A 6,436-nucleotide genomic window follows, 5' to 3' on the forward strand; every position below is an offset into this window, starting at 1 on the left:
CAAAAGAATTGACATGCTGCGGATTGTAAACCGCGGAAAAATCCGCAGCATGTGCACAGTGTTATTCCAGTTTACCATTGAAAACAATGGTACTGTACAACGCACCAAAATCTGCTGCGGATCCGCAGCAGAATCCGCACCGTGTGCACACACCCTAAGGCTGAGTTCACACGTGGCGTTTTTTTCGCGTTTCCGCTGCGGTTTTCACTGCGTGATTTTGCCACGAAAACGTGAAAAATAAGCATCCCATGCATTCCTATGGGATTCCGCAATGCTGTGCTAATGCTGCGTTTTTTACCGCGGCGGAATCGCTTCACGGTAAAAAACGCAGCATGCTCATTAATTTTGCAGAATCGCGGCGATCCCGCACCCATAGGAATGCATTGTTCCGCTTCCCGCATGTGGCTGTGCACAACATGCGAAAAGTAAGCAGAACATTTGCGGATGGTACCCACGGTCCGGAGGAGAGGAGACTGTCCTCCAGGCTTTGGGTACCATATCCCTGTAAAAAATAGAATTTAAAATAAAAAATATTGTTATTCTCACCTTACAACGTCCCACACAGCCTTCCCGCTTCTCTCCACGCTCCCAGTAAGCCTTTGCCAGCGATGACGTCCGTTCTCGCGGGATCGCGAAGTTTCGCGATCATCGCGAATGACCGTGAGACATCGCGATCCCGTGAGAACGGACGTCATCGCGGTAATTGTCGCAAAGGATTACTGGGACCGGGAGCGTGGAGAGAGGCAGGAAGGCTACACGGGACGTCGGAAGGTGAGAATAGCATTTTTTTTTTAATTATTATATTTTACATCCTATCTTTTACTATTGATGCTGCATAGGCGGCCTCAATAGCAAAAAGTTGGTCACACTTGTCAAACACTATGTTTGACGAGTGTGACCAACCTGTCAATCAGTTCTCCAAGCGATGCTACAGATCGCTTGGAAAACGCTAGCATTCTGCAAGCTAATTACGCCTGCAAATCGCTAGTTTTTCCGCGGGAATTTAAATTGCGATTTTCCCGCGGAATGGAATTCCGAATTTCTCGCGGCAATTTCCACGAGAGTTCCGCTACGTGTGAACCCAGCCTAATACTGCCCCTATGCACAAGAATATAACTACTATAATACTGCTCCTATATACAAGAATATAACTACTATAATACTGCCCCTATGTACAAGAATATAACTACTATAATACTGCTCCCTATGTACAAGACTATAACTACTAAAATACTGTCCCTATGTACAAGAATATAACTACTATAATACTGCCCCTATGTACAAAAATATAACTACTATAATACTGCCCCTATGTACAAGAATATAACTATTATAATACTGCCCCTATGTACAGGAATATAACTACTATAATACTGCGCCCTATGTACAAGAATATAACTACTATAATACTGCCCCCTATGTACAAGAATATAACTGCTATAATACTGCCCCTATGTACAAGAATATAACTACTATAATACTGCCCCAATGTACAAGAATATAACTATAATACTGCCCCCTATGTACAAGAATATAACTACTATAATACTGCCCCTATGTACAAGAATATAACTACTATAATACTGCCCCTATGTACAAGACTATAACTACTATAATACTGCTATATACAAGAATATAACTACTATAATACTGCCCCTATGTACAAGAATATAACTACTATAATACTGCCCCTATGTACAAGAATATAACTACTATAATACTGCTCCTATGTACAAGAATATAACTACTATAATACTGCCCCTATGTACAAGAATATAACTACTATAATACTGCCCCTATGTACAAGAATATAACTACTATAATACTGCTCCTATGTACAAGACTATAACTACTATAATACTGCCCCTATGTACAAGACTATAACTACTATAATACTGCTATATACAAGAATATAACTGCTATAATACTGCCCCTATGTACAAGAATATAACTACTATAATACTGCCCCTATGTACAAGACTATAACTACTATAATACTGCTATATACAAGAATATAACTGCTATAATACTGCCCCTATGTACAAGAATATAACTACTATAATACTGCCCCTATGTACAAGAATATAACTACTATAATACTGCTCCTATGTACAAGAATATAACTACTATAATACTGCCCCTATGTACAAGAATATAGCTACTATAATACTGCTCCTATGTACAAGACTATAACTACTATAATACTGCCCCTATGTACAAGAATATAACTACTATAATACTGCTATATACAAGAATATAACTACTATAATACTGCCCCTATGTACAAGAATATAACTACTATAATACTGCCCCCTATGTACAAGAATATAACTACTATAATACAGCTCCTATGTACAAGACTATAACTACTATAATACTGCCGCTATGTACAAGAATATAACTACTATAATACTGCTCCTATGTACAAGAATATAACTACTATAATACTGCCCCCTATGTACAAGAATATAACTACTATAATACTGCCTCTATGTACAAGAATATAACTACTATAATACTGCCCCTATGTACAGGAATATAACTACTATAATACTGCTCCTATGTATAAGACTATAACTACTATAATACTGCTCCTATGTATAAGACTATAACTACTATAATACTGCCGCTATGTACAAGAATATAACTACTATAATACTGCTCCTATGTACAAGAATATAACTACTATAATACTGCCCCCTATGTACAAGAATATAACTACTATAATACTGCCCCTATGTACAAGAATATAACTACTATAATACTGCTCCTATGTATAAGACTATAACTACTATAATACTGCCTCTATGTACAAGAATATAACTACTATAATACTGCCCCTATGTACAAGAATATAACTACTATAATACTGCTCCTATGTATAAGACTATAACTACTATAATACTGCTCCTATGTATAAGACTATAACTACTATAATACTGCCGCTATGTACAAGAATATAACTACTATAATACTGCTCCTATGTACAAGAATATAACTACTATAATACTGCCCCCTATGTACAAGAATATAACTACTATAATACTGCCCCTATGTACAAGAATATAACTACTATAATACTGCTCCTATGTATAAGACTATAACTACTATAATACTGCCCCTATGTACAAGAATATAACTACTATAATACTGCCCCTATGTACAAGACTATAACTACTATAATACTGCCCCCCTATGTACAAGAATATAAATACTATAATACTGCCCCTACAGTTGTGGCCAAAAGTATTGACACCCCTGCAATTCTGTCAGATAATACTCAGTTTCTTCCTGAAAATGATTGCAACCACAAATTCTTTGGTATTATTATCTTCATTTAATTTGTCTGAAATGAAAAAACACAAAAAGAATTGTCCTAAAGCCAAATTGGATATAATTCCACACCAAACATAAAAAAGAGGGTGGACAAAAGTATTGGCACTGTTGGAAAAATCATGTGATGCTTCTCTAATTTGTGTAATTAACAGCACCTGTAACTTACCTGTGGCACCTAACAGGTGTTGGCAAGAACTAAATCACACTTGCAGCCAGTTGACATGGATTAAAGTTGACTCAACCTCTGTCCTGTGTCCTTGTGTGTACCACATTGAGCATGGAGAAAAGAAAGAAGACCAAAGAACTGTCTGAGGACTTGAGAAACCAAATTGTGAGGAAGCATGAGCAATCTCAAGGCTACAAGTCCATCTCCAAAGACCAGAATGTTCCTGTGTCTACCGTGTGCAGTGTCAGCAAGAAGTGTAAAGCCCATGGCACTGTGACTAACCTCCCTAGATGTGGACGGAAAAGAAAAATTGACAAGAGATTTCAACGCAAGATTGTGCGGATGTTGGATAAAGAACCTCGACTAACATCCAAACAAGTTCAAGCTGCCCTGCAGTCCGAGGGTACAACGGTGTCAACCCGTACTATCCGCCGGCGTCTGAATGAAAAGGGACTGTATGGTAGGAGACCCAGGAAGACCCCACTTCTTACTCCGAGACGTAAAAAAAAGCCAGGCTGGAGTTTGCCAAAACTTACCTGAAAAAGCCTAAAACGTTTTGGAAGAATGTTCTCTGGTCAGAGGAGACAAAAGTAGAGCTTTTTGGGCAAAGGCGTCAACATAGAGTTTACAGGAGAAAAAAAGAGGCATTCAAAGAAAAAAAACACGGTCCCTATAGTCAAACATGGCGGAGGTTCCCTGATGTTTTGGGGTTGCTTTGCTGCCTCTGTACTGCTTGACTGTGTGCATGGCATTATGAAGTCTGAAGACTACCAACAAATTTTGCAGCATAATGTCGGGCCCAGTGTGAGAAAGCTGGGTCTCCCTCAGAGGTCATGGGTCTTCCAGCAGGACAATGACCCAAAACACACTTCAAAAAGCAATAGAAAATGGTTTGAGAGAAAGCACTGCAGACTTCTAAGGTGGCCAGCAATGAGTCCAGACCTGAATCCCATAGAACACCTGTGGAGAGATCTAAAAATGGCAGTTTGGAGAAGGCACCCTTCAAATATCAGGGACCTGGAGCAGTTTGCCAAAGATGAATGGTCTAAAATTCCAGCAGAGCATTGTAAGAAACTCATTGATGGTTACCGGAAGCGGTTGGTCGCAGTTATTTTGGCTAAAGGTTGTGCAACCAAGTATTAGGCTGAGGGCGCCAATACTTTTGTCTGGCCCATTTTTGGAGTTTTGTGAGAAATGATCAATGTTTTGCTTTTTGCTTCATTCTCTTTCGTGTTTTTTTCATTTAAGACAAATTAAATGAAGATAATACCAAAGAATTTGTGTTTGCAATAATTTTCAGGAAGAAACTGAGTATTATCTGACAAAATTGCAGGGGTGTCAATACTTTTGGCCACAACTTTATGTACGAGAATATAACTGCTATAATACTGCCCCCTATATACAAGAATATACAGTAACTACTATAATACTGCCCCCTATATACAAGAATATACAGTAACTCATATAATACTGCCCCCTATGTAAAAGAATATAACTACTATAATACTGCTCCTATGTACAAGAATATCACTACTATAATACTGCTCCTATGTACAAGAATATAACTCCTATAATACTGACCCTATGTACAAGAATATAACTACTACAATACTGCTCCTATGTACAAGAATATAACTATTATAATACTGCCCCCTATGTACAAGAATATAACTCCTATAATACTGCCCCCTATGTACAAGAATATAACTCCTATAATACTGCCCCCTATGTACAAGAATATAACTCCTATAATACTGCCCCCTATGTACAAGAATATAACTCCTATAATACTGCCCCTATGTACAAGAATATAATTACTATAATACTGCCCCTATGTACAAGAATATAACTCCTATAATACTGCCCCTATGTACAAGAATATAACTCCTATAATACTGCCCCCTATGTACAAGAATATAACTCCTATAACACTGCCCCCTATGTACAAGAATATAACTACTATAATACTGCCCCTATGTACAAGAATATAATTACTATAATACTGCCCCTATGTACAAGAATATAATTACTATAATACTGCCCCTATGTACAAGAATATAACTACTATAATACTGCCCCAATGTACAAGAATATAATTACTATAATACTGCTCCTATGTACAAGAATATAACTACAATACTGCCCCCTATGTACAAGAATATAACTCCTATAATACTGCCCCTATGTACAAGAATATAACTCCTATAATACTGCCCCCTATGTACAAGAATATAACTCCTATAATACTGCCCCTATGTACAATATAACTCCTATAATACTGCCCCCTATGTACAAGAATATAACTCCTATAATACTGCCCCCTATGTAGAATATAATTACTATAATACTGCCCCTATGTACAAGAATATAACTACTATAATACTGCCCCCTATGTACAAGAATATAATTACTATAATACTGCCCCTATGTACAAGAATATAACTACTATAATACTGCCCCTATGTACAAGAATATAACTATTATAATACTGCCCCTATGTACAAGAATATAACTACTATAATACTGCTCCTATGTACAAGAATATAACTATTATAATACTGCCCCTATGTACAAGAATATAACTACTATAATACTGCTCCTATGTACAAGAATATAACTACTATAATACTGCCCCCTATGTACAAGAATATAACTACTATAATACTGCCCCTATGTACAAGAATATAACTACTATAATACTGCCTCCTATGTACAAGAATATAACTACTATAATACTGCCCCTGTGTACAAGAATATAACTACTATAATACTGCCCCTCTATATACAGGAATATAACTACTATAATACTCCCCCTATGTACAAGAATATAACTACTATAATACTGCCCCTATGTACAAGAATATAACTACTATAATACTGCCCCTATGTACAAGAATATAACTACTATAATACTGCCCCTTATGTATAAGAATA

Source organism: Dendrobates tinctorius, unplaced genomic scaffold (genome assembly GCF_039654945.1).
Source record: "Dendrobates tinctorius isolate UK_male_01 unplaced genomic scaffold, ASM3965494v1 ptg000041l, whole genome shotgun sequence".
In the NCBI taxonomy this organism is placed as follows: domain Eukaryota; kingdom Metazoa; phylum Chordata; class Amphibia; order Anura; family Dendrobatidae; genus Dendrobates; species Dendrobates tinctorius.